Below are 26,454 nucleotides of genomic sequence, written 5' to 3' on the forward strand. Positions count from 1 at the left end.
GATTATTTTTGTTTAACAAAATAATGTCAGTGAAATGTTTTTTTTTTATATTATATGAAACAGTGAAGGACACAATCGACATCTTCCCATATGGTCTAGCGGTTAGGATTCCTGGTTTTCACTCAGGCGGCCCGGGTTCGACTCCCGGTATGGGAATACAACCTTATTGCTGTTTTAAGACAGATTCAAAAACAGAGGACCAAAAGATAATAATTGCAGCCAAGTGTTTCCTTCTGTCTGATTGGTACCTGATGTGGTCCCAATTGCACATGTGTGTTGCTTCTTCCAGTTATGACAATATTTATGCCATTATCATTTGTCTTTAACTGAAGACAGGTAAAATTTAAGATGTCCTGAATCTTTGTGAGAAATGGAATTGTGGCTCTTTGATTGCATTGCAAAGCTCTGAGGGAATAAAATCACAAAGAAGACTAGAACAATGCCTTGTGCTCCACTTTCTTCTGTATTGATTCCAATTCTGAGAAATAAATTATCACAATTCCCACTATTCTTGCTCTGAAATCATTCAGAAATAAACAAAAGATTGAGGGCACATGTCATCTTAGAAACAGAAAACTCCACCAATTCTTAGAGGAAAAATTTCCAAATGTTCTATCAATATTATAAGTAACAGAATAGAGGCTTGGAGATTGCAATGTACCTCTATCAGGGCAAAAAGCATGAAACACAAAATAAAAAATTGTTGTAAATGTGATAAGTGATTTGAACACACCTTTGCCATTAATTAAGGTCTAAAATCCATTGGCGGTAAGATTTCTGAGGACAAAGTTTTGACTATGACCATGAAAAATGATTTCTATTAACTATTTTATATAAATAGGGTCCATCTTGGACAAATTATTTGATATCTTTTCTGATATTGCTGGTCTGAAATCTATTAGTGGTCACGTGAGTTATGAAAGCTTATTTTGAAAAAAAAAAAACAGAATACTCCACTCAACAAGAAAGGTAAAATTTGAATGCAGTCAAGTTTGTTAGACAAAGTGCTGCATCTCTTATGGAGCGTACACACGGTCAGATTTGTCAGACTTGTCAGATTTGTCAGATGAACGACTAAACGATTTGAACGATTTGAACGATTTGACCAAAGTTTTGAACGATTTGAACGATTGAACGATTTTTGACTGCATTAAAATGAATGGAATCGTCCAAGTCTGACTGCAAACCCATCAGATGTCAGATATCGTTATCTGACAAACGGGAACGCGCATCGTTGATCGTCCATCGTTCAGGCATGTCAGATATGAACGATTTTCCTTCAGATATGAACGACTGAACGATTTTTAAATCGTTATCGTCCATATCTGAAGAAAAAATCTGATCGTGTGTATGCACCATTAGATTGCAATGCCATGCTCTCAAAACAAACATCAATAAAAATGCCCTGTGTGAGGATTGAACTCACGACCTTCAGATTATGAGACTGACGCGCTACCTACTGCGCTAACAAGGCTCCCGCCTTATTTACTTCATTTTTGACATGGTGGGATTATTTTTGTTTAACAAAATAATGTCAGTGAAATGTTTTTTTTTTATATTATATGAAACAGTGAAGGACACAATCGACATCTTCCCATATGGTCTAGCGGTTAGGATTCCTGGTTTTCACCCAGGCGGCCCGGGTTCGACTCCCGGTATGGGAATACAACCTTATTGCTGTTTTAAGACAGATTCAAAAACAGAGGACCAAAAGATAATAATTGCAGCCAAGTGTTTCCTTCTGTCTGATTGGTACCTGATGTGGTCCCAATTGCACATGTGTGTTGCTTCTTCCAGTTATGACAATATTTATGCCATTATCATTTGTCTTTAACTGAAGACAGGTAAAATTTAAGATGTCCTGAATCTTTGTGAGAAATGGAATTGTGGCTCTTTGATTGCATTGCAAAGCTCTGAGGGAATAAAATCACAAAGAAGACTAGAACAATGCCTTGTGCTCCACTTTCTTCTGTATTGATTCCAATTCTGAGAAATAAATTATCACAATTCCCACTATTCTTGCTCTGAAATCATTCAGAAATAAACAAAAGATTGAGGGCACATGTCATCTTAGAAACAGAAAACTCCACCAATTCTTAGAGGAAAAATTTCCAAATGTTCTATCAATATTGTAAGTAACAGAATAGAGGCTTGGAGATTGCAATGTACCTCTATCAGGGCAAAAAGCATGAAACACAAAATAAAAAATTGTTGTAAATGTGATAAGTGATTTGAACACACATTTGCCATTAATTAAGGTCTAAAATCCATTGGCGGTAAGATTTCTGAGGACAAAGTTTTGACTATGACCATGAAAAATGATTTCTATTAACTATTTTATATAAATAGGGTCCATCTTGGACAAATTATTTGATATCTTTTCTGATATTGCTGGTCTGAAATCTATTAGTGGTCACGTGAGTTATGAAAGCTTATTTTGAAAAAAAAAAACAGAATACTCCACTCAACAAGAAAGGTAAAATTTGAATGCAGTCAAGTTTGTTAGACAAAGTGCTGCATCTTTTAGATTGCAATGCCATGCTCTCAAAACAAACATCAATAAAAATGCCCTGTGTGAGGATTGAACTCATGACCTTCAGATTATGAGACTGACGCGCTACCTACTGCGCTAACAAGGCTCCTGCCTTATTTACTTCATTTTTGACATGGTGGGATTATTTTTGTTTAACAAAATAATGTCAGTGAAATGTTTTTTTTTTATATTATATGAAACAGTGAAGGACACAATCGACATCTTCCCATATGGTCTAGCGGTTAGGATTCCTGGTTTTCACTCAGGCGGCCCGGGTTCGACTCCCGGTATGGGAATACAACCTTATTGCTGTTTTAAGACAGATTCAAAAACAGAGGACCAAAAGATAATAATTGCAGCCAAGTGTTTCCTTCTGTCTGATTGGTACCTGATGTGGTCCCAATTGCACATGTGTGTTGCTTCTTCCAGTTATGACAATATTTATGCCATTATCATTTGTCTTTAACTGAAGACAGGTAAAATTTAAGATGTCCTGAATCTTTGTGAGAAATGGAATTGTGGCTCTTTGATTGCATTGCAAAGCTCTGAGGGAATAAAATCACAAAGAAGACTAGAACAATGCCTTGTGCTCCACTTTCTTCTGTATTGATTCCAATTCTGAGAAATAAATTATCACAATTCCCACTATTCTTGCTCTGAAATCATTCAGAAATAAACAAAAGATTGAGGGCACATGTCATCTTAGAAACAGAAAACTCCACCAATTCTTAGAGGAAAAATTTCCAAATGTTCTATCAATATTATAAGTAACAGAATAGAGGCTTGGAGATTGCAATGTACCTCTATCAGGGCAAAAAGCATGAAACACAAAATAAAAAATTGTTGTAAATGTGATAAGTGATTTGAACACACCTTTGCCATTAATTAAGGTCTAAAATCCATTGGCGGTAAGATTTCTGAGGACAAAGTTTTGACTATGACCATGAAAAATGATTTCTATTAACTATTTTATATAAATAGGGTCCATCTTGGACAAATTATTTGATATCTTTTCTGATATTGCTGGTCTGAAATCTATTAGTGGTCACGTGAGTTATGAAAGCTTATTTTGAAAAAAAAAAAACAGAATACTCCACTCAACAAGAAAGGTAAAATTTGAATGCAGTCAAGTTTGTTAGACAAAGTGCTGCATCTCTTATGGAGCGTACACACGGTCAGATTTGTCAGACTTGTCAGATTTGTCAGATGAACGACTAAACGATTTGAACGATTTGAACGATTTGACCAAAGTTTTGAACGATTTGAACGATTGAACGATTTTTGACTGCATTAAAATGAATGGAATCGTCCAAGTCTGACTGCAAACCCATCAGATGTCAGATATCGTTATCTGACAAACGGGAACGCGCATCGTTGATCGTCCATCGTTCAGGCATGTCAGATATGAACGATTTTCCTTCAGATATGAACGACTGAACGATTTTTAAATCGTTATCGTCCATATCTGAAGAAAAAATCTGATCGTGTGTATGCACCATTAGATTGCAATGCCATGCTCTCAAAACAAACATCAATAAAAATGCCCTGTGTGAGGATTGAACTCACGACCTTCAGATTATGAGACTGACGCGCTACCTACTGCGCTAACAAGGCTCCCGCCTTATTTACTTCATTTTTGACATGGTGGGATTATTTTTGTTTAACAAAATAATGTCAGTGAAATGTTTTTTTTTTATATTATATGAAACAGTGAAGGACACAATCGACATCTTCCCATATGGTCTAGCGGTTAGGATTCCTGGTTTTCACCCAGGCGGCCCGGGTTCGACTCCCGGTATGGGAATACAACCTTATTGCTGTTTTAAGACAGATTCAAAAACAGAGGACCAAAAGATAATAATTGCAGCCAAGTGTTTCCTTCTGTCTGATTGGTACCTGATGTGGTCCCAATTGCACATGTGTGTTGCTTCTTCCAGTTATGACAATATTTATGCCATTATCATTTGTCTTTAACTGAAGACAGGTAAAATTTAAGATGTCCTGAATCTTTGTGAGAAATGGAATTGTGGCTCTTTGATTGCATTGCAAAGCTCTGAGGGAATAAAATCACAAAGAAGACTAGAACAATGCCTTGTGCTCCACTTTCTTCTGTATTGATTCCAATTCTGAGAAATAAATTATCACAATTCCCACTATTCTTGCTCTGAAATCATTCAGAAATAAACAAAAGATTGAGGGCACATGTCATCTTAGAAACAGAAAACTCCACCAATTCTTAGAGGAAAAATTTCCAAATGTTCTATCAATATTGTAAGTAACAGAATAGAGGCTTGGAGATTGCAATGTACCTCTATCAGGGCAAAAAGCATGAAACACAAAATAAAAAATTGTTGTAAATGTGATAAGTGATTTGAACACACATTTGCCATTAATTAAGGTCTAAAATCCATTGGCGGTAAGATTTCTGAGGACAAAGTTTTGACTATGACCATGAAAAATGATTTCTATTAACTATTTTATATAAATAGGGTCCATCTTGGACAAATTATTTGATATCTTTTCTGATATTGCTGGTCTGAAATCTATTAGTGGTCACGTGAGTTATGAAAGCTTATTTTGAAAAAAAAAAACAGAATACTCCACTCAACAAGAAAGGTAAAATTTGAATGCAGTCAAGTTTGTTAGACAAAGTGCTGCATCTTTTAGATTGCAATGCCATGCTCTCAAAACAAACATCAATAAAAATGCCCTGTGTGAGGATTGAACTCATGACCTTCAGATTATGAGACTGACGCGCTACCTACTGCGCTAACAAGGCTCCTGCCTTATTTACTTCATTTTTGACATGGTGGGATTATTTTTGTTTAACAAAATAATGTCAGTGAAATGTTTTTTTTTTATATTATATGAAACAGTGAAGGACACAATCGACATCTTCCCATATGGTCTAGCGGTTAGGATTCCTGGTTTTCACTCAGGCGGCCCGGGTTCGACTCCCGGTATGGGAATACAACCTTATTGCTGTTTTAAGACAGATTCAAAAACAGAGGACCAAAAGATAATAATTGCAGCCAAGTGTTTCCTTCTGTCTGATTGGTACCTGATGTGGTCCCAATTGCACATGTGTGTTGCTTCTTCCAGTTATGACAATATTTATGCCATTATCATTTGTCTTTAACTGAAGACAGGTAAAATTTAAGATGTCCTGAATCTTTGTGAGAAATGGAATTGTGGCTCTTTGATTGCATTGCAAAGCTCTGAGGGAATAAAATCACAAAGAAGACTAGAACAATGCCTTGTGCTCCACTTTCTTCTGTATTGATTCCAATTCTGAGAAATAAATTATCACAATTCCCACTATTCTTGCTCTGAAATCATTCAGAAATAAACAAAAGATTGAGGGCACATGTCATCTTAGAAACAGAAAACTCCACCAATTCTTAGAGGAAAAATTTCCAAATGTTCTATCAATATTATAAGTAACAGAATAGAGGCTTGGAGATTGCAATGTACCTCTATCAGGGCAAAAAGCATGAAACACAAAATAAAAAATTGTTGTAAATGTGATAAGTGATTTGAACACACCTTTGCCATTAATTAAGGTCTAAAATCCATTGGCGGTAAGATTTCTGAGGACAAAGTTTTGACTATGACCATGAAAAATGATTTCTATTAACTATTTTATATAAATAGGGTCCATCTTGGACAAATTATTTGATATCTTTTCTGATATTGCTGGTCTGAAATCTATTAGTGGTCACGTGAGTTATGAAAGCTTATTTTGAAAAAAAAAAAACAGAATACTCCACTCAACAAGAAAGGTAAAATTTGAATGCAGTCAAGTTTGTTAGACAAAGTGCTGCATCTCTTATGGAGCGTACACACGGTCAGATTTGTCAGACTTGTCAGATTTGTCAGATGAACGACTGAACGACTAAAGGATTTGAACGATTTGAACGATTTGACCAAAGTTTTGAACGATTTGAACGATTGAACGATTTTTGACTGCATTAAAATGAATGGAATCGTCCAAGTCTGACTGCAAACCCATCAGATGTCAGATATCGTTATCTGACAAACGGGAACGCGCATCGTTGATCGTCCATCGTTCAGGCATGTCAGATATGAACGATTTTCCTTCAGATATGAACGACTGAACGATTTTTAAATCGTTATCGTCCATATCTGAAGAAAAAATCTGATCGTGTGTATGCACCATTAGATTGCAATGCCATGCTCTCAAAACAAACATCAATAAAAATGCCCTGTGTGAGGATTGAACTCACGACCTTCAGATTATGAGACTGACGCGCTACCTACTGCGCTAACAAGGCTCCCGCCTTATTTACTTCATTTTTGACATGGTGGGATTATTTTTGTTTAACAAAATAATGTCAGTGAAATGTTTTTTTTTTATATTATATGAAACAGTGAAGGACGCAATCAACATCTTCCCATATGGTCTAGCGGTTAGGATTCCTGGTTTTCACCCAGGCGGCCCGGGTTCGACTCCCGGTATGGGAATACAACCTTATTGCTGTTTTAAGACAGATTCAAAAACAGAGGACCAAAAGATAATAATTGCAGCCAAGTGTTTCCTTCTGTCTGATTGGTACCTGATGTGGTCCCAATTGCACATGTGTGTTGCTTCTTCCAGTTATGACAATATTTATGCCATTATCATTTGTCTTTAACTGAAGACAGGTAAAATTTAAGATGTCCTGAATCTTTGTGAGAAATGGAATTGTGGCTCTTTGATTGCATTGCAAAGCTCTGAGGGAATAAAATCACAAAGAAGACTAGAACAATGCCTTGTGCTCCACTTTCTTCTGTATTGATTCCAATTCTGAGAAATAAATTATCACAATTCCCACTATTCTTGCTCTGAAATCATTCAGAAATAAACAAAAGATTGAGGGCACATGTCATCTTAGAAACAGAAAACTCCACCAATTCTTAGAGGAAAAATTTCCAAATGTTCTATCAATATTGTAAGTAACAGAATAGAGGCTTGGAGATTGCAATGTACCTCTATCAGGGCAAAAAGCATGAAACACAAAATAAAAAATTGTTGTAAATGTGATAAGTGATTTGAACACACCTTTGCCATTAATTAAGGTCTAAAATCCATTGGCGGTAAGATTTCTGAGGACAAAGTTTTGACTATGACCATGAAAAATGATTTCTATTAACTATTTTATATAAATAGGGTCCATCTTGGACAAATTATTTGATATCTTTTCTGATATTGCTGGTCTGAAATCTATTAGTGGTCACGTGAGTTATGAAAGCTTATTTTGAAAAAAAAAAACAGAATACTCCACTCAACAAGAAAGGTAAAATTTGAATGCAGTCAAGTTTGTTAGACAAAGTGCTGCATCTTTTAGATTGCAATGCCATGCTCTCAAAACAAACATCAATAAAAATGCCCTGTGTGAGGATTGAACTCACGACCTTCAGATTATGAGACTGACGCGCTACCTACTGCGCTAACAAGGCTCCTGCCTTATTTACTTCATTTTTGACATGGTGGGATTATTTTTGTTTAACAAAATAATGTCAGTGAAATGTTTTTTTTTTATATTATATGAAACAGTGAAGGACACAATCGACATCTTCCCATATGGTCTAGCGGTTAGGATTCCTGGTTTTCACCCAGGCGGCCCGGGTTCGACTCCCGGTATGGGAATACAACCTTATTGCTGTTTTAAGACAGATTCAAAAACAGAGGACCAAAAGATAATAATTGCAGCCAAGTGTTTCCTTCTGTCTGATTGGTACCTGATGTGGTCCCAATTGCACATGTGTGTTGCTTCTTCCAGTTATGACAATATTTATGCCATTATCATTTGTCTTTAACTGAAGACAGGTAAAATTTAAGATGTCCTGAATCTTTGTGAGAAATGGAATTGTGGCTCTTTGATTGCATTGCAAAGCTCTGAGGGAATAAAATCACAAAGAAGACTAGAACAATGCCTTGTGCTCCACTTTCTTCTGTATTGATTCCAATTCTGAGAAATAAATTATCACAATTCCCACTATTCTTGCTCTGAAATCATTCAGAAATAAACAAAAGATTGAGGGCACATGTCATCTTAGAAACAGAAAACTCCACCAATTCTTAGAGGAAAAATTTCCAAATGTTCTATCAATATTGTAAGTAACAGAATAGAGGCTTGGAGATTGCAATGTACCTCTATCAGGGCAAAAAGCATGAAACACAAAATAAAAAATTGTTGTAAATGTGATAAGTGATTTGAACACACCTTTGCCATTAATTAAGGTCTAAAATCCATTGGCGGTAAGATTTCTGAGGACAAAGTTTTGACTATGACCATGAAAAATGATTTCTATTAACTATTTTATATAAATAGGGTCCATCTTGGACAAATTATTTGATATCTTTTCTGATATTGCTGGTCTGAAATCTATTAGTGGTCACGTGAGTTATGAAAGCTTATTTTGAAAAAAAAAAAACAGAATACTCCACTCAACAAGAAAGGTAAAATTTGAATGCAGTCAAGTTTGTTAGACAAAGTGCTGCATCTCTTATGGAGCGTACACACGGTCAGATTTGTCAGACTTGTCAGATTTGTCAGATGAACGACTGAACGACTAAACGATTTGAACGATTTGAACGATTTGACCAAAGTTTTGAACGATTTGAACGATTGAACGATTTTTGACTGCATTAAAATGAATGGAATCGTCCAAGTCTGACTGCAAACCCATCAGATGTCACATATCGTTATCTGACAAACGGGAACGCGCATCGTTGATCGTCCATCGTTCAGGCATGTCAGATATGAACGATTTTCCTTCAGATATGAACGACTGAACGATTTTTAAATCGTTATCGTCCATATCTGAAGAAAAAATCTGATCGTGTGTATGCACCATTAGATTGCAATGCCATGCTCTCAAAACAAACATCAATAAAAATGCCCTGTGTGAGGATTGAACTCACGACCTTCAGATTATGAGACTGACGCGCTACCTACTGCGCTAACAAGGCTCCCGCCTTATTTACTTCATTTTTGACATGGTGGGATTATTTTTGTTTAACAAAATAATGTCAGTGAAATGTTTTTTTTTTATATTATATGAAACAGTGAAGGACGCAATCAACATCTTCCCATATGGTCTAGCGGTTAGGATTCCTGGTTTTCACCCAGGCGGCCCGGGTTCGACTCCCGGTATGGGAATACAACCTTATTGCTGTTTTAAGACAGATTCAAAAACAGAGGACCAAAAGATAATAATTGCAGCCAAGTGTTTCCTTCTGTCTGATTGGTACCTGATGTGGTCCCAATTGCACATGTGTGTTGCTTCTTCCAGTTATGACAATATTTATGCCATTATCATTTGTCTTTAACTGAAGACAGGTAAAATTTAAGATGTCCTGAATCTTTGTGAGAAATGGAATTGTGGCTCTTTGATTGCATTGCAAAGCTCTGAGGGAATAAAATCACAAAGAAGACTAGAACAATGCCTTGTGCTCCACTTTCTTCTGTATTGATTCCAATTCTGAGAAATAAATTATCACAATTCCCACTATTCTTGCTCTGAAATCATTCAGAAATAAACAAAAGATTGAGGGCACATGTCATCTTAGAAACAGAAAACTCCACCAATTCTTAGAGGAAAAATTTCCAAATGTTCTATCAATATTATAAGTAACAGAATAGAGGCTTGGAGATTGCAATGTACCTCTATCAGGGCAAAAAGCATGAAACACAAAATAAAAAATTGTTGTAAATGTGATAAGTGATTTGAACACACATTTGCCATTAATTAAGGTCTAAAATCCATTGGCGGTAAGATTTCTGAGGACAAAGTTTTGACTATGACCATGAAAAATGATTTCTATTAACTATTTTATATAAATAGGGTCCATCTTGGACAAATTATTTGATATCTTTTCTGATATTGCTGGTCTGAAATCTATTAGTGGTCACGTGAGTTATGAAAGCTTATTTTGAAAAAAAAAAACAGAATACTCCACTCAACAAGAAAGGTAAAATTTGAATGCAGTCAAGTTTGTTAGACAAAGTGCTGCATCTTTTAGATTGCAATGCCATGCTCTCAAAACAAACATCAATAAAAATGCCCTGTGTGAGGATTGAACTCATGACCTTCAGATTATGAGACTGACGCGCTACCTACTGCGCTAACAAGGCTCCTGCCTTATTTACTTCATTTTTGACATGGTGGGATTATTTTTGTTTAACAAAATAATGTCAGTGAAATGTTTTTTTTTTATATTATATGAAACAGTGAAGGACACAATCGACATCTTCCCATATGGTCTAGCGGTTAGGATTCCTGGTTTTCACTCAGGCGGCCCGGGTTCGACTCCCGGTATGGGAATACAACCTTATTGCTGTTTTAAGACAGATTCAAAAACAGAGGACCAAAAGATAATAATTGCAGCCAAGTGTTTCCTTCTGTCTGATTGGTACCTGATGTGGTCCCAATTGCACATGTGTGTTGCTTCTTCCAGTTATGACAATATTTATGCCATTATCATTTGTCTTTAACTGAAGACAGGTAAAATTTAAGATGTCCTGAATCTTTGTGAGAAATGGAATTGTGGCTCTTTGATTGCATTGCAAAGCTCTGAGGGAATAAAATCACAAAGAAGACTAGAACAATGCCTTGTGCTCCACTTTCTTCTGTATTGATTCCAATTCTGAGAAATAAATTATCACAATTCCCACTATTCTTGCTCTGAAATCATTCAGAAATAAACAAAAGATTGAGGGCACATGTCATCTTAGAAACAGAAAACTCCACCAATTCTTAGAGGAAAAATTTCCAAATGTTCTATCAATATTGTAAGTAACAGAATAGAGGCTTGGAGATTGCAATGTACCTCTATCAGGGCAAAAAGCATGAAACACAAAATAAAAAATTGTTGTAAATGTGATAAGTGATTTGAACACACATTTGCCATTAATTAAGGTCTAAAATCCATTGGCGGTAAGATTTCTGAGGACAAAGTTTTGACTATGACCATGAAAAATGATTTCTATTAACTATTTTATATAAATAGGGTCCATCTTGGACAAATTATTTGATATCTTTTCTGATATTGCTGGTCTGAAATCTATTAGTGGTCACGTGAGTTATGAAAGCTTATTTTGAAAAAAAAAAACAGAATACTCCACTCAACAAGAAAGGTAAAATTTGAATGCAGTCAAGTTTGTTAGACAAAGTGCTGCATCTTTTAGATTGCAATGCCATGCTCTCAAAACAAACATCAATAAAAATGCCCTGTGTGAGGATTGAACTCATGACCTTCAGATTATGAGACTGACGCGCTACCTACTGCGCTAACAAGGCTCCTGCCTTATTTACTTCATTTTTGACATGGTGGGATTATTTTTGTTTAACAAAATAATGTCAGTGAAATGTTTTTTTTTTATATTATATGAAACAGTGAAGGACACAATCGACATCTTCCCATATGGTCTAGCGGTTAGGATTCCTGGTTTTCACTCAGGCGGCCCGGGTTCGACTCCCGGTATGGGAATACAACCTTATTGCTGTTTTAAGACAGATTCAAAAACAGAGGACCAAAAGATAATAATTGCAGCCAAGTGTTTCCTTCTGTCTGATTGGTACCTGATGTGGTCCCAATTGCACATGTGTGTTGCTTCTTCCAGTTATGACAATATTTATGCCATTATCATTTGTCTTTAACTGAAGACAGGTAAAATTTAAGATGTCCTGAATCTTTGTGAGAAATGGAATTGTGGCTCTTTGATTGCATTGCAAAGCTCTGAGGGAATAAAATCACAAAGAAGACTAGAACAATGCCTTGTGCTCCACTTTCTTCTGTATTGATTCCAATTCTGAGAAATAAATTATCACAATTCCCACTATTCTTGCTCTGAAATCATTCAGAAATAAACAAAAGATTGAGGGCACATGTCATCTTAGAAACAGAAAACTCCACCAATTCTTAGAGGAAAAATTTCCAAATGTTCTATCAATATTATAAGTAACAGAATAGAGGCTTGGAGATTGCAATGTACCTCTATCAGGGCAAAAAGCATGAAACACAAAATAAAAAATTGTTGTAAATGTGATAAGTGATTTGAACACACCTTTGCCATTAATTAAGGTCTAAAATCCATTGGCGGTAAGATTTCTGAGGACAAAGTTTTGACTATGACCATGAAAAATGATTTCTATTAACTATTTTATATAAATAGGGTCCATCTTGGACAAATTATTTGATATCTTTTCTGATATTGCTGGTCTGAAATCTATTAGTGGTCACGTGAGTTATGAAAGCTTATTTTGAAAAAAAAAAAACAGAATACTCCACTCAACAAGAAAGGTAAAATTTGAATGCAGTCAAGTTTGTTAGACAAAGTGCTGCATCTCTTATGGAGCGTACACACGGTCAGATTTGTCAGACTTGTCAGATTTGTCAGATGAACGACTAAACGATTTGAACGATTTGAACGATTTGACCAAAGTTTTGAACGATTTGAACGATTGAACGATTTTTGACTGCATTAAAATGAATGGAATCGTCCAAGTCTGACTGCAAACCCATCAGATGTCAGATATCGTTATCTGACAAACGGGAACGCGCATCGTTGATCGTCCATCGTTCAGGCATGTCAGATATGAACGATTTTCCTTCAGATATGAACGACTGAACGATTTTTAAATCGTTATCGTCCATATCTGAAGAAAAAATCTGATCGTGTGTATGCACCATTAGATTGCAATGCCATGCTCTCAAAACAAACATCAATAAAAATGCCCTGTGTGAGGATTGAACTCACGACCTTCAGATTATGAGACTGACGCGCTACCTACTGCGCTAACAAGGCTCCCGCCTTATTTACTTCATTTTTGACATGGTGGGATTATTTTTGTTTAACAAAATAATGTCAGTGAAATGTTTTTTTTTTATATTATATGAAACAGTGAAGGACACAATCGACATCTTCCCATATGGTCTAGCGGTTAGGATTCCTGGTTTTCACCCAGGCGGCCCGGGTTCGACTCCCGGTATGGGAATACAACCTTATTGCTGTTTTAAGACAGATTCAAAAACAGAGGACCAAAAGATAATAATTGCAGCCAAGTGTTTCCTTCTGTCTGATTGGTACCTGATGTGGTCCCAATTGCACATGTGTGTTGCTTCTTCCAGTTATGACAATATTTATGCCATTATCATTTGTCTTTAACTGAAGACAGGTAAAATTTAAGATGTCCTGAATCTTTGTGAGAAATGGAATTGTGGCTCTTTGATTGCATTGCAAAGCTCTGAGGGAATAAAATCACAAAGAAGACTAGAACAATGCCTTGTGCTCCACTTTCTTCTGTATTGATTCCAATTCTGAGAAATAAATTATCACAATTCCCACTATTCTTGCTCTGAAATCATTCAGAAATAAACAAAAGATTGAGGGCACATGTCATCTTAGAAACAGAAAACTCCACCAATTCTTAGAGGAAAAATTTCCAAATGTTCTATCAATATTGTAAGTAACAGAATAGAGGCTTGGAGATTGCAATGTACCTCTATCAGGGCAAAAAGCATGAAACACAAAATAAAAAATTGTTGTAAATGTGATAAGTGATTTGAACACACATTTGCCATTAATTAAGGTCTAAAATCCATTGGCGGTAAGATTTCTGAGGACAAAGTTTTGACTATGACCATGAAAAATGATTTCTATTAACTATTTTATATAAATAGGGTCCATCTTGGACAAATTATTTGATATCTTTTCTGATATTGCTGGTCTGAAATCTATTAGTGGTCACGTGAGTTATGAAAGCTTATTTTGAAAAAAAAAAACAGAATACTCCACTCAACAAGAAAGGTAAAATTTGAATGCAGTCAAGTTTGTTAGACAAAGTGCTGCATCTTTTAGATTGCAATGCCATGCTCTCAAAACAAACATCAATAAAAATGCCCTGTGTGAGGATTGAACTCATGACCTTCAGATTATGAGACTGACGCGCTACCTACTGCGCTAACAAGGCTCCTGCCTTATTTACTTCATTTTTGACATGGTGGGATTATTTTTGTTTAACAAAATAATGTCAGTGAAATGTTTTTTTTTTATATTATATGAAACAGTGAAGGACACAATCGACATCTTCCCATATGGTCTAGCGGTTAGGATTCCTGGTTTTCACTCAGGCGGCCCGGGTTCGACTCCCGGTATGGGAATACAACCTTATTGCTGTTTTAAGACAGATTCAAAAACAGAGGACCAAAAGATAATAATTGCAGCCAAGTGTTTCCTTCTGTCTGATTGGTACCTGATGTGGTCCCAATTGCACATGTGTGTTGCTTCTTCCAGTTATGACAATATTTATGCCATTATCATTTGTCTTTAACTGAAGACAGGTAAAATTTAAGATGTCCTGAATCTTTGTGAGAAATGGAATTGTGGCTCTTTGATTGCATTGCAAAGCTCTGAGGGAATAAAATCACAAAGAAGACTAGAACAATGCCTTGTGCTCCACTTTCTTCTGTATTGATTCCAATTCTGAGAAATAAATTATCACAATTCCCACTATTCTTGCTCTGAAATCATTCAGAAATAAACAAAAGATTGAGGGCACATGTCATCTTAGAAACAGAAAACTCCACCAATTCTTAGAGGAAAAATTTCCAAATGTTCTATCAATATTATAAGTAACAGAATAGAGGCTTGGAGATTGCAATGTACCTCTATCAGGGCAAAAAGCATGAAACACAAAATAAAAAATTGTTGTAAATGTGATAAGTGATTTGAACACACCTTTGCCATTAATTAAGGTCTAAAATCCATTGGCGGTAAGATTTCTGAGGACAAAGTTTTGACTATGACCATGAAAAATGATTTCTATTAACTATTTTATATAAATAGGGTCCATCTTGGACAAATTATTTGATATCTTTTCTGATATTGCTGGTCTGAAATCTATTAGTGGTCACGTGAGTTATGAAAGCTTATTTTGAAAAAAAAAAAACAGAATACTCCACTCAACAAGAAAGGTAAAATTTGAATGCAGTCAAGTTTGTTAGACAAAGTGCTGCATCTCTTATGGAGCGTACACACGGTCAGATTTGTCAGACTTGTCAGATTTGTCAGATGAACGACTGAACGACTAAACGATTTGAACGATTTGAACGATTTGACCAAAGTTTTGAACGATTTGAACGATTGAACGATTTTTGACTGCATTAAAATGAATGGAATCGTCCAAGTCTGACTGCAAACCCATCAGATGTCAGATATCGTTATCTGACAAACGGGAACGCGCATCGTTGATCGTCCATCGTTCAGGCATGTCAGATATGAACGATTTTCCTTCAGATATGAACGACTGAACGATTTTTAAATCGTTATCGTCCATATCTGAAGAAAAAATCTGATCGTGTGTATGCACCATTAGATTGCAATGCCATGCTCTCAAAACAAACATCAATAAAAATGCCCTGTGTGAGGATTGAACTCACGACCTTCAGATTATGAGACTGACGCGCTACCTACTGCGCTAACAAGGCTCCCGCCTTATTTACTTCATTTTTGACATGGTGGGATTATTTTTGTTTAACAAAATAATGTCAGTGAAATGTTTTTTTTTTATATTATATGAAACAGTGAAGGACGCAATCAACATCTTCCCATATGGTCTAGCGGTTAGGATTCCTGGTTTTCACCCAGGCGGCCCGGGTTCGACTCCCGGTATGGGAATACAACCTTATTGCTGTTTTAAGACAGATTCAAAAACAGAGGACCAAAAGATAATAATTGCAGCCAAGTGTTTCCTTCTGTCTGATTGGTACCTGATGTGGTCCCAATTGCACATGTGTGTTGCTTCTTCCAGTTATGACAATATTTATGCCATTATCATTTGTCTTTAACTGAAGACAGGTAAAATTTAAGATGTCCTGAATCTTTGTGAGAAATGGAATTGTGGCTCTTTGATTGCATTGCAAAGCTCTGAGGGAATAAAATCACAAAGAAGACTAGAACAATGCCTTGTGCTCCACTTTCTTCTGTATTGATTCCAATTCTGAGAAATAAATTATCACAATTCCCACTATTCTTGCTCTGAAATCATTCAGAAATAAACAAAAGATTGAGGGCACATGTCATCTTAGAAACAGAAAACTCCACCAATTCTTAGAGGAAAAATTTCCAAATGTTCTATCAATATTATAAGTAACAGAATAGAGGCTTGGAGATTGCAATGTACCTCTATCAGGGCAAAAAGCATGAAACACAAAATAAAAAATTGTTGTAAATGTGATAAGTGATTTGAACACACCTTTGCCATTAATTAAGGTCTAAAATCCATTGGCGGTAAGATTTCTGAGGACAAAGTTTTGACTATGACCATGAAAAATGATTTCTATTAACTATTTTATATAAATAGGGTCCATCTTGGACAAATTATTTGATATCTTTTCTGATATTGCTGGTCTGAAATCTATTAGTGGTCACGTGAGTTATGAAAGCTTATTTTGAAAAAAAAAAAACAGAATACTCCACTCAACAAGAAAGGTAAAATTTGAATGCAGTCAAGTTTGTTAGACAAAGTGCTGCATCTCTTATGGAGCGTACACACGGTCAGATTTGTCAGACTTGTCAGATTTGTCAGATGAACGACTAAACGATTTGAACGATTTGAACGATTTGACCAAAGTTTTGAACGATTTGAACGATTGAACGATTTTTGACTGCATTAAAATGAATGGAATCGTCCAAGTCTGACTGCAAACCCATCAGATGTCAGATATCGTTATCTGACAAACGGGAACGCGCATCGTTGATCGTCCATCGTTCAGGCATGTCAGATATGAACGATTTTCCTTCAGATATGAACGACTGAACGATTTTTAAATCGTTATCGTCCATATCTGAAGAAAAAATCTGATCGTGTGTATGCACCATTAGATTGCAATGCCATGCTCTCAAAACAAACATCAATAAAAATGCCCTGTGTGAGGATTGAACTCACGACCTTCAGATTATGAGACTGACGCGCTACCTACTGCGCTAACAAGGCTCCCGCCTTATTTACTTCATTTTTGACATGGTGGGATTATTTTTGTTTAACAAAATAATGTCAGTGAAATGTTTTTTTTTTATATTATATGAAACAGTGAAGGACACAATCGACATCTTCCCATATGGTCTAGCGGTTAGGATTCCTGGTTTTCACCCAGGCGGCCCGGGTTCGACTCCCGGTATGGGAATACAACCTTATTGCTGTTTTAAGACAGATTCAAAAACAGAGGACCAAAAGATAATAATTGCAGCCAAGTGTTTCCTTCTGTCTGATTGGTACCTGATGTGGTCCCAATTGCACATGTGTGTTGCTTCTTCCAGTTATGACAATATTTATGCCATTATCATTTGTCTTTAACTGAAGACAGGTAAAATTTAAGATGTCCTGAATCTTTGTGAGAAATGGAATTGTGGCTCTTTGATTGCATTGCAAAGCTCTGAGGGAATAAAATCACAAAGAAGACTAGAACAATGCCTTGTGCTCCACTTTCTTCTGTATTGATTCCAATTCTGAGAAATAAATTATCACAATTCCCACTATTCTTGCTCTGAAATCATTCAGAAATAAACAAAAGATTGAGGGCACATGTCATCTTAGAAACAGAAAACTCCACCAATTCTTAGAGGAAAAATTTCCAAATGTTCTATCAATATTGTAAGTAACAGAATAGAGGCTTGGAGATTGCAATGTACCTCTATCAGGGCAAAAAGCATGAAACACAAAATAAAAAATTGTTGTAAATGTGATAAGTGATTTGAACACACATTTGCCATTAATTAAGGTCTAAAATCCATTGGCGGTAAGATTTCTGAGGACAAAGTTTTGACTATGACCATGAAAAATGATTTCTATTAACTATTTTATATAAATAGGGTCCATCTTGGACAAATTATTTGATATCTTTTCTGATATTGCTGGTCTGAAATCTATTAGTGGTCACGTGAGTTATGAAAGCTTATTTTGAAAAAAAAAAACAGAATACTCCACTCAACAAGAAAGGTAAAATTTGAATGCAGTCAAGTTTGTTAGACAAAGTGCTGCATCTTTTAGATTGCAATGCCATGCTCTCAAAACAAACATCAATAAAAATGCCCTGTGTGAGGATTGAACTCATGACCTTCAGATTATGAGACTGACGCGCTACCTACTGCGCTAACAAGGCTCCTGCCTTATTTACTTCATTTTTGACATGGTGGGATTATTTTTGTTTAACAAAATAATGTCAGTGAAATGTTTTTTTTTTATATTATATGAAACAGTGAAGGACACAATCGACATCTTCCCATATGGTCTAGCGGTTAGGATTCCTGGTTTTCACTCAGGCGGCCCGGGTTCGACTCCCGGTATGGGAATACAACCTTATTGCTGTTTTAAGACAGATTCAAAAACAGAGGACCAAAAGATAATAATTGCAGCCAAGTGTTTCCTTCTGTCTGATTGGTACCTGATGTGGTCCCAATTGCACATGTGTGTTGCTTCTTCCAGTTATGACAATATTTATGCCATTATCATTTGTCTTTAACTGAAGACAGGTAAAATTTAAGATGTCCTGAATCTTTGTGAGAAATGGAATTGTGGCTCTTTGATTGCATTGCAAAGCTCTGAGGGAATAAAATCACAAAGAAGACTAGAACAATGCCTTGTGCTCCACTTTCTTCTGTATTGATTCCAATTCTGAGAAATAAATTATCACAATTCCCACTATTCTTGCTCTGAAATCATTCAGAAATAAACAAAAGATTGAGGGCACATGTCATCTTAGAAACAGAAAACTCCACCAATTCTTAGAGGAAAAATTTCCAAATGTTCTATCAATATTATAAGTAACAGAATAGAGGCTTGGAGATTGCAATGTACCTCTATCAGGGCAAAAAGCATGAAACACAAAATAAAAAATTGTTGTAAATGTGATAAGTGATTTGAACACACCTTTGCCATTAATTAAGGTCTAAAATCCATTGGCGGTAAGATTTCTGAGGACAAAGTTTTGACTATGACCATGAAAAATGATTTCTATTAACTATTTTATATAAATAGGGTCCATCTTGGACAAATTATTTGATATCTTTTCTGATATTGCTGGTCTGAAATCTATTAGTGGTCACGTGAGTTATGAAAGCTTATTTTGAAAAAAAAAAAACAGAATACTCCACTCAACAAGAAAGGTAAAATTTGAATGCAGTCAAGTTTGTTAGACAAAGTGCTGCATCTCTTATGGAGCGTACACACGGTCAGATTTGTCAGACTTGTCAGATTTGTCAGATGAACGACTGAACGACTAAACGATTTGAACGATTTGAACGATTTGACCAAAGTTTTGAACGATTTGAACGATTGAACGATTTTTGACTGCATTAAAATGAATGGAATCGTCCAAGTCTGACTGCAAACCCATCAGATGTCAGATATCGTTATCTGACAAACGGGAACGCGCATCGTTGATCGTCCATCGTTCAGGCATGTCAGATATGAACGATTTTCCTTCAGATATGAACGACTGAACGATTTTTAAATCGTTATCGTCCATATCTGAAGAAAAAATCTGATCGTGTGTATGCACCATTAGATTGCAATGCCATGCTCTCAAAACAAACATCAATAAAAATGCCCTGTGTGAGGATTGAACTCACGACCTTCAGATTATGAGACTGACGCGCTACCTACTGCGCTAACAAGGCTCCCGCCTTATTTACTTCATTTTTGACATGGTGGGATTATTTTTGTTTAACAAAATAATGTCAGTGAAATGTTTTTTTTTTATATTATATGAAACAGTGAAGGACGCAATCAACATCTTCCCATATGGTCTAGCGGTTAGGATTCCTGGTTTTCACCCAGGCGGCCCGGGTTCGACTCCCGGTATGGGAATACAACCTTATTGCTGTTTTAAGACAGATTCAAAAACAGAGGACCAAAAGATAATAATTGCAGCCAAGTGTTTCCTTCTGTCTGATTGGTACCTGATGTGGTCCCAATTGCACATGTGTGTTGCTTCTTCCAGTTATGACAATATTTATGCCATTATCATTTGTCTTTAACTGAAGACAGGTAAAATTTAAGATGTCCTGAATCTTTGTGAGAAATGGAATTGTGGCTCTTTGATTGCATTGCAAAGCTCTGAGGGAATAAAATCACAAAGAAGACTAGAACAATGCCTTGTGCTCCACTTTCTTCTGTATTGATTCCAATTCTGAGAAATAAATTATCACAATTCCCACTATTCTTGCTCTGAAATCATTCAGAAATAAACAAAAGATTGAGGGCACATGTCATCTTAGAAACAGAAAACTCCACCAATTCTTAGAGGAAAAATTTCCAAATGTTCTATCAATATTGTAAGTAACAGAATAGAGGCTTGGAGATTGCAATGTACCTCTATCAGGGCAAAAAGCATGAAACACAAAATAAAAAATTGTTGTAAATGTGATAAGTGATTTGAACACACCTTTGCCATTAATTAAGGTCTAAAATCCATTGGCGGTAAGATTTCTGAGGACAAAGTTTTGACTATGACCATGAAAAATGATTTCTATTAACTATTTTATATAAATAGGGTCCATCTTGGACAAATTATTTGATATCTTTTCTGATATTGCTGGTCTGAAATCTATTAGTGGTCACGTGAGTTATGAAAGCTTATTTTGAAAAAAAAAAACAGAATACTCCACTCAACAAGAAAGGTAAAATTTGAATGCAGTCAAGTTTGTTAGACAAAGTGCTGCATCTTTTAGATTGCAATGCCATGCTCTCAAAACAAACATCAATAAAAATGCCCTGTGTGAGGATTGAACTCACGACCTTCAGATTATGAGACTGACGCGCTACCTACTGCGCTAACAAGGCTCCTGCCTTATTTACTTCATTTTTGACATGGTGGGATTATTTTTGTTTAACAAAATAATGTCAGTGAAATGTTTTTTTTTTATATTATATGAAACAGTGAAGGACACAATCGACATCTTCCCATATGGTCTAGCGGTTAGGATTCCTGGTTTTCACCCAGGCGGCCCGGGTTCGACTCCCGGTATGGGAATACAACCTTATTGCTGTTTTAAGACAGATTCAAAAACAGAGGACCAAAAGATAATAATTGCAGCCAAGTGTTTCCTTCTGTCTGATTGGTACCTGATGTGGTCCCAATTGCACATGTGTGTTGCTTCTTCCAGTTATGACAATATTTATGCCATTATCATTTGTCTTTAACTGAAGACAGGTAAAATTTAAGATGTCCTGAATCTTTGTGAGAAATGGAATTGTGGCTCTTTGATTGCATTGCAAAGCTCTGAGGGAATAAAATCACAAAGAAGACTAGAACAATGCCTTGTGCTCCACTTTCTTCTGTATTGATTCCAATTCTGAGAAATAAATTATCACAATTCCCACTATTCTTGCTCTGAAATCATTCAGAAATAAACAAAAGATTGAGGGCACATGTCATCTTAGAAACAGAAAACTCCACCAATTCTTAGAGGAAAAATTTCCAAATGTTCTATCAATATTGTAAGTAACAGAATAGAGGCTTGGAGATTGCAATGTACCTCTATCAGGGCAAAAAGCATGAAACACAAAATAAAAAATTGTTGTAAATGTGATAAGTGATTTGAACACACCTTTGCCATTAATTAAGGTCTAAAATCCATTGGCGGTAAGATTTCTGAGGACAAAGTTTTGACTATGACCATGAAAAATGATTTCTATTAACTATTTTATATAAATAGGGTCCATCTTGGACAAATTATTTGATATCTTTTCTGATATTGCTGGTCTGAAATCTATTAGTGGTCACGTGAGTTATGAAAGCTTATTTTGAAAAAAAAAAAACAGAATACTCCACTCAACAAGAAAGGTAAAATTTGAATGCAGTCAAGTTTGTTAGACAAAGTGCTGCATCTCTTATGGAGCGTACACACGGTCAGATTTGTCAGACTTGTCAGATTTGTCAGATGAACGACTGAACGACTAAACGATTTGAACGATTTGAATGATTTGACCAAAGTTTTGAACGATTTGAACGATTGAACGATTTTTGACTGCATTAAAATGAATGGAATCGTCCAAGTCTGACTGCAAACCCATCAGATGTCACATATCGTTATCTGACAAACGGGAACGCGCATCGTTGATCGTCCATCGTTCAGGCATGTCAGATATGAACGATTTTCCTTCAGATATGAACGACTGAACGATTTTTAAATCGTTATCGTCCATATCTGAAGAAAAAATCTGATCGTGTGTATGCACCATTAGATTGCAATGCCATGCTCTCAAAACAAACATCAATAAAAATGCCCTGTGTGAGGATTGAACTCACGACCTTCAGATTATGAGACTGACGCGCTACCTACTGCGCTAACAAGGCTCCCGCCTTATTTACTTCATTTTTGACATGGTGGGATTATTTTTGTTTAACAAAATAATGTCAGTGAAATGTTTTTTTTTTATATTATATGAAACAGTGAAGGACGCAATCAACATCTTCCCATATGGTCTAGCGGTTAGGATTCCTGGTTTTCACCCAGGCGGCCCGGGTTCGACTCCCGGTATGGGAATACAACCTTATTGCTGTTTTAAGACAGATTCAAAAACAGAGGACCAAAAGATAATAATTGCAGCCAAGTGTTTCCTTCTGTCTGATTGGTACCTGATGTGGTCCCAATTGCACATGTGTGTTGCTTCTTCCAGTTATGACAATATTTATGCCATTATCATTTGTCTTTAACTGAAGACAGGTAAAATTTAAGATGTCCTGAATCTTTGTGAGAAATGGAATTGTGGCTCTTTGATTGCATTGCAAAGCTCTGAGGGAATAAAATCACAAAGAAGACTAGAACAATGCCTTGTGCTCCACTTTCTTCTGTATTGATTCCAATTCTGAGAAATAAATTATCACAATTCCCACTATTCTTGCTCTGAAATCATTCAGAAATAAACAAAAGATTGAGGGCACATGTCATCTTAGAAACAGAAAACTCCACCAATTCTTAGAGGAAAAATTTCCAAATGTTCTATCAATATTGTAAGTAACAGAATAGAGGCTTGGAGATTGCAATGTACCTCTATCAGGGCAAAAAGCATGAAACACAAAATAAAAAATTGTTGTAAATGTGATAAGTGATTTGAACACACCTTTGCCATTAATTAAGGTCTAAAATCCATTGGCGGTAAGATTTCTGAGGACAAAGTTTTGACTATGACCATGAAAAATGATTTCTATTAACTATTTTATATAAATAGGGTCCATCTTGGACAAATTATTTGATATCTTTTCTGATATTGCTGGTCTGAAATCTATTAGTGGTCACGTGAGTTATGAAAGCTTATTTTGAAAAAAAAAAACAGAATACTCCACTCAACAAGAAAGGTAAAATTTGAATGCAGTCAAGTTTGTTAGACAAAGTGCTGCATCTTTTAGATTGCAATGCCATGCTCTCAAAACAAACATCAATAAAAATGCCCTGTGTGAGGATTGAACTCACGACCTTCAGATTATGAGACTGACGCGCTACCTACTGCGCTAACAAGGCTCCTGCCTTATTTACTTCATTTTTGAAATGGTGGGATTATTTTTGTTTAACAAAATAATGTCAGTGAAATGTTTTTTTTTATATTATATGAAACAGTGAAGGACGCAATCGACATCTTCCCATATGGTCTAGCGGTTAGGATTCCTTGTTTTCACCCAGGCGGCCCGGGTTCGACTCCCGGTATTGGAATACAACCCTATTTCTGTTTTAAGACAGATTCAAAAACAGAGGACCAAAAGATAATAATTGCAGCCAAGTGTTTCCTTCTGTCTGATTGGTACCTGATGTGGTCCCAATTGCACATGTGTGTTGCTTCTTCCAGTTATGACAATATTTATGCCATTATCATTTGTCTTTAACTGAAGACAGGTAAAATTTAAGATGTCCTGAATCTTTGTGAGAAATGGAATTGTGGCTCTTTGATTGCATTGCAAAGCTCTGAGGGAATAAAATCACAAAGAAGACTAGAACAATGCCTTGTGCTCCACTTTCTTCTGTATTGATTCCAATTCTGAGAAATAAATTATCACAATTCCCACTATTCTTGCTCTGAAATCATTCAGAAATAAACAAAAGATTGAGGGCACATGTCATCTTAGAAACAGAAAACTCCACCAATTCTTAGAGGAAAAATTTCCAAATGTTCTATCAATATTGTAAGTAACAGAATAGAGGCTTGGAGATTGCAATGTACCTCTATCAGGGCAAAAAGCATGAAACACAAAATAAAAAATTGTTGTAAATGTGATAAGTGATTTGAACACACCTTTGCCATTAATTAAGGTCTAAAATCCATTGGCGGTAAGATTTCTGAGGACAAAGTTTTGACTATGACCATGAAAAATGATTTCTATTAACTATTTTATATAAATAGGGTCCATCTTGGACAAATTATTTGATATCTTTTCTGATATTGCTGGTCTGAAATCTATTAGTGGTCACGTGAGTTATGAAAGCTTATTTTGAAAAAAAAAAAACAGAATACTCCACTCAACAAGAAAGGTAAAATTTGAATGCAGTCAAGTTTGTTAGACAAAGTGCTGCATCTCTTATGGAGCGTACACACGGTCAGATTTGTCAGACTTGTCAGATTTGTCAGATGAACGACTGAACGACTAAACGATTTGAACGATTTGACCAAAGTTTTGAACGATTTGAACGATTTGAACGATTGAACGATTTTTGACTGCATTAAAATGAATGGAATCGTCCAAGTCTGACTGCAAACCCATCAGATGTCAGATATCGTTATCTGACAAACGGGAACGCGCATCGTTGATCGTCCATCGTTCAGGCATGTCAGATATGAACGATTTTCCTTCAGATATGAACGACTGAACGATTTTTAAATCGTTATCGTCCATATCTGAAGAAAAAATCTGATCGTGTGTATGCACCATTAGATTGCAATGCCATGCTCTCAAAACAAACATCAATAAAAATGCCCTGTGTGAGGATTGAACTCACGACCTTCAGATTATGAGACTGACGCGCTACCTACTGCGCTAACAAGGCTCCTGCCTTATTTACTTCATTTTTGAAATGGTGGGATTATTTTTGTTTAACAAAATAATGTCAGTGAAATGTTTTTTTTTATATTATATGAAACAGTGAAGGACGCAATCGACATCTTCCCATATGGTCTAGCGGTTAGGATTCCTGGTTTTCACCCAGGCGGCCCGGGTTCGACTCCCGGTATGGGAATACAACCCTATTTCTGTTTTAAGACAGATTCAAAAACAGAGGACCAAAAGATAATAATTGCAGCCAAGTGTTTCCTTCTGTCTGATTGGTACCTGATGTGGTCCCAATTGCACATGTGTGTTGCTTCTTCCAGTTATGACAATATTTATGCCATTATCATTTGTCTTTAACTGAAGACAGGTAAAATTTAAGATGTCCTGAATCTTTGTGAGAAATGGAATTGTGGCTCTTTGATTGCATTGCAAAGCTCTGAGGGAATAAAATCACAAAGAAGACTAGAACAATGCCTTGTGCTCCACTTTCTTCTGTATTGATTCCAATTCTGAGAAATAAATTATCACAATTCCCACTATTCTTGCTCTGAAATCATTCAGAAATAAACAAAAGATTGAGGGCACATGTCATCTTAGAAACAGAAAACTCCACCAATTCTTAGAGGAAAAATTTCCAAATGTTCTATCAATATTGTAAGTAACAGAATAGAGGCTTGGAGATTGCAATGTACCTCTATCAGGGCAAAAAGCATGAAACACAAAATAAAAAATTGTTGTAAATGTGATAAGTGATTTGAACACACCTTTGCCATTAATTAAGGTCTAAAATCCATTGGCGGTAAGATTTCTGAGGACAAAGTTTTGACTATGACCATGAAAAATGATTTCTATTAACTATTTTATATAAATAGGG

At 35.9% G+C, this 26,454-nt stretch overlaps 38 non-coding genes across 38 annotated transcripts; 19 read left to right on the forward strand and 19 right to left on the reverse strand.

Annotated features, from left to right (window-relative positions):
• The first annotated feature begins 84 nt into the window (after positions 1–84).
• Positions 85–156, forward strand: TRNAE-UUC (transfer RNA glutamic acid (anticodon UUC)). The gene has a single exon. It is a non-coding gene; the product is annotated as a tRNA-Glu (tRNA).
• Positions 157–1,401: 1,245 nt separating this feature from the next.
• Positions 1,402–1,474, reverse strand: TRNAM-CAU (transfer RNA methionine (anticodon CAU)). Its single transcript has one exon. It is a non-coding gene; the product is annotated as a tRNA-Met (tRNA).
• Positions 1,475–1,592: 118 nt separating this feature from the next.
• Positions 1,593–1,664, forward strand: TRNAE-UUC (transfer RNA glutamic acid (anticodon UUC)). Its single transcript has one exon. It is a non-coding gene; the product is annotated as a tRNA-Glu (tRNA).
• A 902-nt stretch (positions 1,665–2,566) lies between these two features.
• TRNAM-CAU (transfer RNA methionine (anticodon CAU)) lies at positions 2,567–2,639 on the reverse strand. Its single transcript has one exon. It is a non-coding gene; the product is annotated as a tRNA-Met (tRNA).
• Positions 2,640–2,757: 118 nt separating this feature from the next.
• On the forward strand, positions 2,758–2,829 carry TRNAE-UUC (transfer RNA glutamic acid (anticodon UUC)). Its single transcript has one exon. It is a non-coding gene; the product is annotated as a tRNA-Glu (tRNA).
• A 1,245-nt stretch (positions 2,830–4,074) lies between these two features.
• Positions 4,075–4,147, reverse strand: TRNAM-CAU (transfer RNA methionine (anticodon CAU)). Its single transcript has one exon. It is a non-coding gene; the product is annotated as a tRNA-Met (tRNA).
• Positions 4,148–4,265: 118 nt separating this feature from the next.
• Positions 4,266–4,337, forward strand: TRNAE-UUC (transfer RNA glutamic acid (anticodon UUC)). Its single transcript has one exon. It is a non-coding gene; the product is annotated as a tRNA-Glu (tRNA).
• A 902-nt stretch (positions 4,338–5,239) lies between these two features.
• TRNAM-CAU (transfer RNA methionine (anticodon CAU)) lies at positions 5,240–5,312 on the reverse strand. Its single transcript has one exon. It is a non-coding gene; the product is annotated as a tRNA-Met (tRNA).
• A 118-nt stretch (positions 5,313–5,430) lies between these two features.
• On the forward strand, positions 5,431–5,502 carry TRNAE-UUC (transfer RNA glutamic acid (anticodon UUC)). The gene has a single exon. It is a non-coding gene; the product is annotated as a tRNA-Glu (tRNA).
• A 1,253-nt stretch (positions 5,503–6,755) lies between these two features.
• On the reverse strand, positions 6,756–6,828 carry TRNAM-CAU (transfer RNA methionine (anticodon CAU)). The gene has a single exon. It is a non-coding gene; the product is annotated as a tRNA-Met (tRNA).
• Positions 6,829–6,946: 118 nt separating this feature from the next.
• Positions 6,947–7,018, forward strand: TRNAE-UUC (transfer RNA glutamic acid (anticodon UUC)). The gene has a single exon. It is a non-coding gene; the product is annotated as a tRNA-Glu (tRNA).
• A 902-nt stretch (positions 7,019–7,920) lies between these two features.
• Positions 7,921–7,993, reverse strand: TRNAM-CAU (transfer RNA methionine (anticodon CAU)). The gene has a single exon. It is a non-coding gene; the product is annotated as a tRNA-Met (tRNA).
• Positions 7,994–8,111: 118 nt separating this feature from the next.
• Positions 8,112–8,183, forward strand: TRNAE-UUC (transfer RNA glutamic acid (anticodon UUC)). Its single transcript has one exon. It is a non-coding gene; the product is annotated as a tRNA-Glu (tRNA).
• A 1,253-nt stretch (positions 8,184–9,436) lies between these two features.
• TRNAM-CAU (transfer RNA methionine (anticodon CAU)) lies at positions 9,437–9,509 on the reverse strand. Its single transcript has one exon. It is a non-coding gene; the product is annotated as a tRNA-Met (tRNA).
• Positions 9,510–9,627: 118 nt separating this feature from the next.
• Positions 9,628–9,699, forward strand: TRNAE-UUC (transfer RNA glutamic acid (anticodon UUC)). The gene has a single exon. It is a non-coding gene; the product is annotated as a tRNA-Glu (tRNA).
• Positions 9,700–10,601: 902 nt separating this feature from the next.
• Positions 10,602–10,674, reverse strand: TRNAM-CAU (transfer RNA methionine (anticodon CAU)). Its single transcript has one exon. It is a non-coding gene; the product is annotated as a tRNA-Met (tRNA).
• A 118-nt stretch (positions 10,675–10,792) lies between these two features.
• Positions 10,793–10,864, forward strand: TRNAE-UUC (transfer RNA glutamic acid (anticodon UUC)). The gene has a single exon. It is a non-coding gene; the product is annotated as a tRNA-Glu (tRNA).
• Positions 10,865–11,766: 902 nt separating this feature from the next.
• On the reverse strand, positions 11,767–11,839 carry TRNAM-CAU (transfer RNA methionine (anticodon CAU)). Its single transcript has one exon. It is a non-coding gene; the product is annotated as a tRNA-Met (tRNA).
• A 118-nt stretch (positions 11,840–11,957) lies between these two features.
• Positions 11,958–12,029, forward strand: TRNAE-UUC (transfer RNA glutamic acid (anticodon UUC)). Its single transcript has one exon. It is a non-coding gene; the product is annotated as a tRNA-Glu (tRNA).
• Positions 12,030–13,274: 1,245 nt separating this feature from the next.
• On the reverse strand, positions 13,275–13,347 carry TRNAM-CAU (transfer RNA methionine (anticodon CAU)). Its single transcript has one exon. It is a non-coding gene; the product is annotated as a tRNA-Met (tRNA).
• A 118-nt stretch (positions 13,348–13,465) lies between these two features.
• Positions 13,466–13,537, forward strand: TRNAE-UUC (transfer RNA glutamic acid (anticodon UUC)). The gene has a single exon. It is a non-coding gene; the product is annotated as a tRNA-Glu (tRNA).
• A 902-nt stretch (positions 13,538–14,439) lies between these two features.
• Positions 14,440–14,512, reverse strand: TRNAM-CAU (transfer RNA methionine (anticodon CAU)). The gene has a single exon. It is a non-coding gene; the product is annotated as a tRNA-Met (tRNA).
• Positions 14,513–14,630: 118 nt separating this feature from the next.
• On the forward strand, positions 14,631–14,702 carry TRNAE-UUC (transfer RNA glutamic acid (anticodon UUC)). The gene has a single exon. It is a non-coding gene; the product is annotated as a tRNA-Glu (tRNA).
• A 1,253-nt stretch (positions 14,703–15,955) lies between these two features.
• Positions 15,956–16,028, reverse strand: TRNAM-CAU (transfer RNA methionine (anticodon CAU)). Its single transcript has one exon. It is a non-coding gene; the product is annotated as a tRNA-Met (tRNA).
• Positions 16,029–16,146: 118 nt separating this feature from the next.
• On the forward strand, positions 16,147–16,218 carry TRNAE-UUC (transfer RNA glutamic acid (anticodon UUC)). The gene has a single exon. It is a non-coding gene; the product is annotated as a tRNA-Glu (tRNA).
• Positions 16,219–17,463: 1,245 nt separating this feature from the next.
• TRNAM-CAU (transfer RNA methionine (anticodon CAU)) lies at positions 17,464–17,536 on the reverse strand. Its single transcript has one exon. It is a non-coding gene; the product is annotated as a tRNA-Met (tRNA).
• A 118-nt stretch (positions 17,537–17,654) lies between these two features.
• Positions 17,655–17,726, forward strand: TRNAE-UUC (transfer RNA glutamic acid (anticodon UUC)). Its single transcript has one exon. It is a non-coding gene; the product is annotated as a tRNA-Glu (tRNA).
• A 902-nt stretch (positions 17,727–18,628) lies between these two features.
• On the reverse strand, positions 18,629–18,701 carry TRNAM-CAU (transfer RNA methionine (anticodon CAU)). Its single transcript has one exon. It is a non-coding gene; the product is annotated as a tRNA-Met (tRNA).
• Positions 18,702–18,819: 118 nt separating this feature from the next.
• Positions 18,820–18,891, forward strand: TRNAE-UUC (transfer RNA glutamic acid (anticodon UUC)). Its single transcript has one exon. It is a non-coding gene; the product is annotated as a tRNA-Glu (tRNA).
• A 1,253-nt stretch (positions 18,892–20,144) lies between these two features.
• TRNAM-CAU (transfer RNA methionine (anticodon CAU)) lies at positions 20,145–20,217 on the reverse strand. Its single transcript has one exon. It is a non-coding gene; the product is annotated as a tRNA-Met (tRNA).
• A 118-nt stretch (positions 20,218–20,335) lies between these two features.
• On the forward strand, positions 20,336–20,407 carry TRNAE-UUC (transfer RNA glutamic acid (anticodon UUC)). Its single transcript has one exon. It is a non-coding gene; the product is annotated as a tRNA-Glu (tRNA).
• A 902-nt stretch (positions 20,408–21,309) lies between these two features.
• Positions 21,310–21,382, reverse strand: TRNAM-CAU (transfer RNA methionine (anticodon CAU)). Its single transcript has one exon. It is a non-coding gene; the product is annotated as a tRNA-Met (tRNA).
• Positions 21,383–21,500: 118 nt separating this feature from the next.
• TRNAE-UUC (transfer RNA glutamic acid (anticodon UUC)) lies at positions 21,501–21,572 on the forward strand. The gene has a single exon. It is a non-coding gene; the product is annotated as a tRNA-Glu (tRNA).
• Positions 21,573–22,825: 1,253 nt separating this feature from the next.
• TRNAM-CAU (transfer RNA methionine (anticodon CAU)) lies at positions 22,826–22,898 on the reverse strand. The gene has a single exon. It is a non-coding gene; the product is annotated as a tRNA-Met (tRNA).
• A 118-nt stretch (positions 22,899–23,016) lies between these two features.
• TRNAE-UUC (transfer RNA glutamic acid (anticodon UUC)) lies at positions 23,017–23,088 on the forward strand. Its single transcript has one exon. It is a non-coding gene; the product is annotated as a tRNA-Glu (tRNA).
• Positions 23,089–23,990: 902 nt separating this feature from the next.
• Positions 23,991–24,063, reverse strand: TRNAM-CAU (transfer RNA methionine (anticodon CAU)). The gene has a single exon. It is a non-coding gene; the product is annotated as a tRNA-Met (tRNA).
• Positions 24,064–25,505: 1,442 nt separating this feature from the next.
• Positions 25,506–25,578, reverse strand: TRNAM-CAU (transfer RNA methionine (anticodon CAU)). Its single transcript has one exon. It is a non-coding gene; the product is annotated as a tRNA-Met (tRNA).
• A 117-nt stretch (positions 25,579–25,695) lies between these two features.
• TRNAE-UUC (transfer RNA glutamic acid (anticodon UUC)) lies at positions 25,696–25,767 on the forward strand. The gene has a single exon. It is a non-coding gene; the product is annotated as a tRNA-Glu (tRNA).
• The last annotated feature ends 687 nt before the right edge of the window (positions 25,768–26,454 follow it).

The sequence above is a fragment of the Taudactylus pleione genome, unplaced genomic scaffold, assembly GCF_031769625.1.
Source record: "Taudactylus pleione unplaced genomic scaffold, aTauple2 ptg000248l, whole genome shotgun sequence".
NCBI lineage: Eukaryota > Metazoa > Chordata > Amphibia > Anura > Myobatrachidae > Taudactylus > Taudactylus pleione.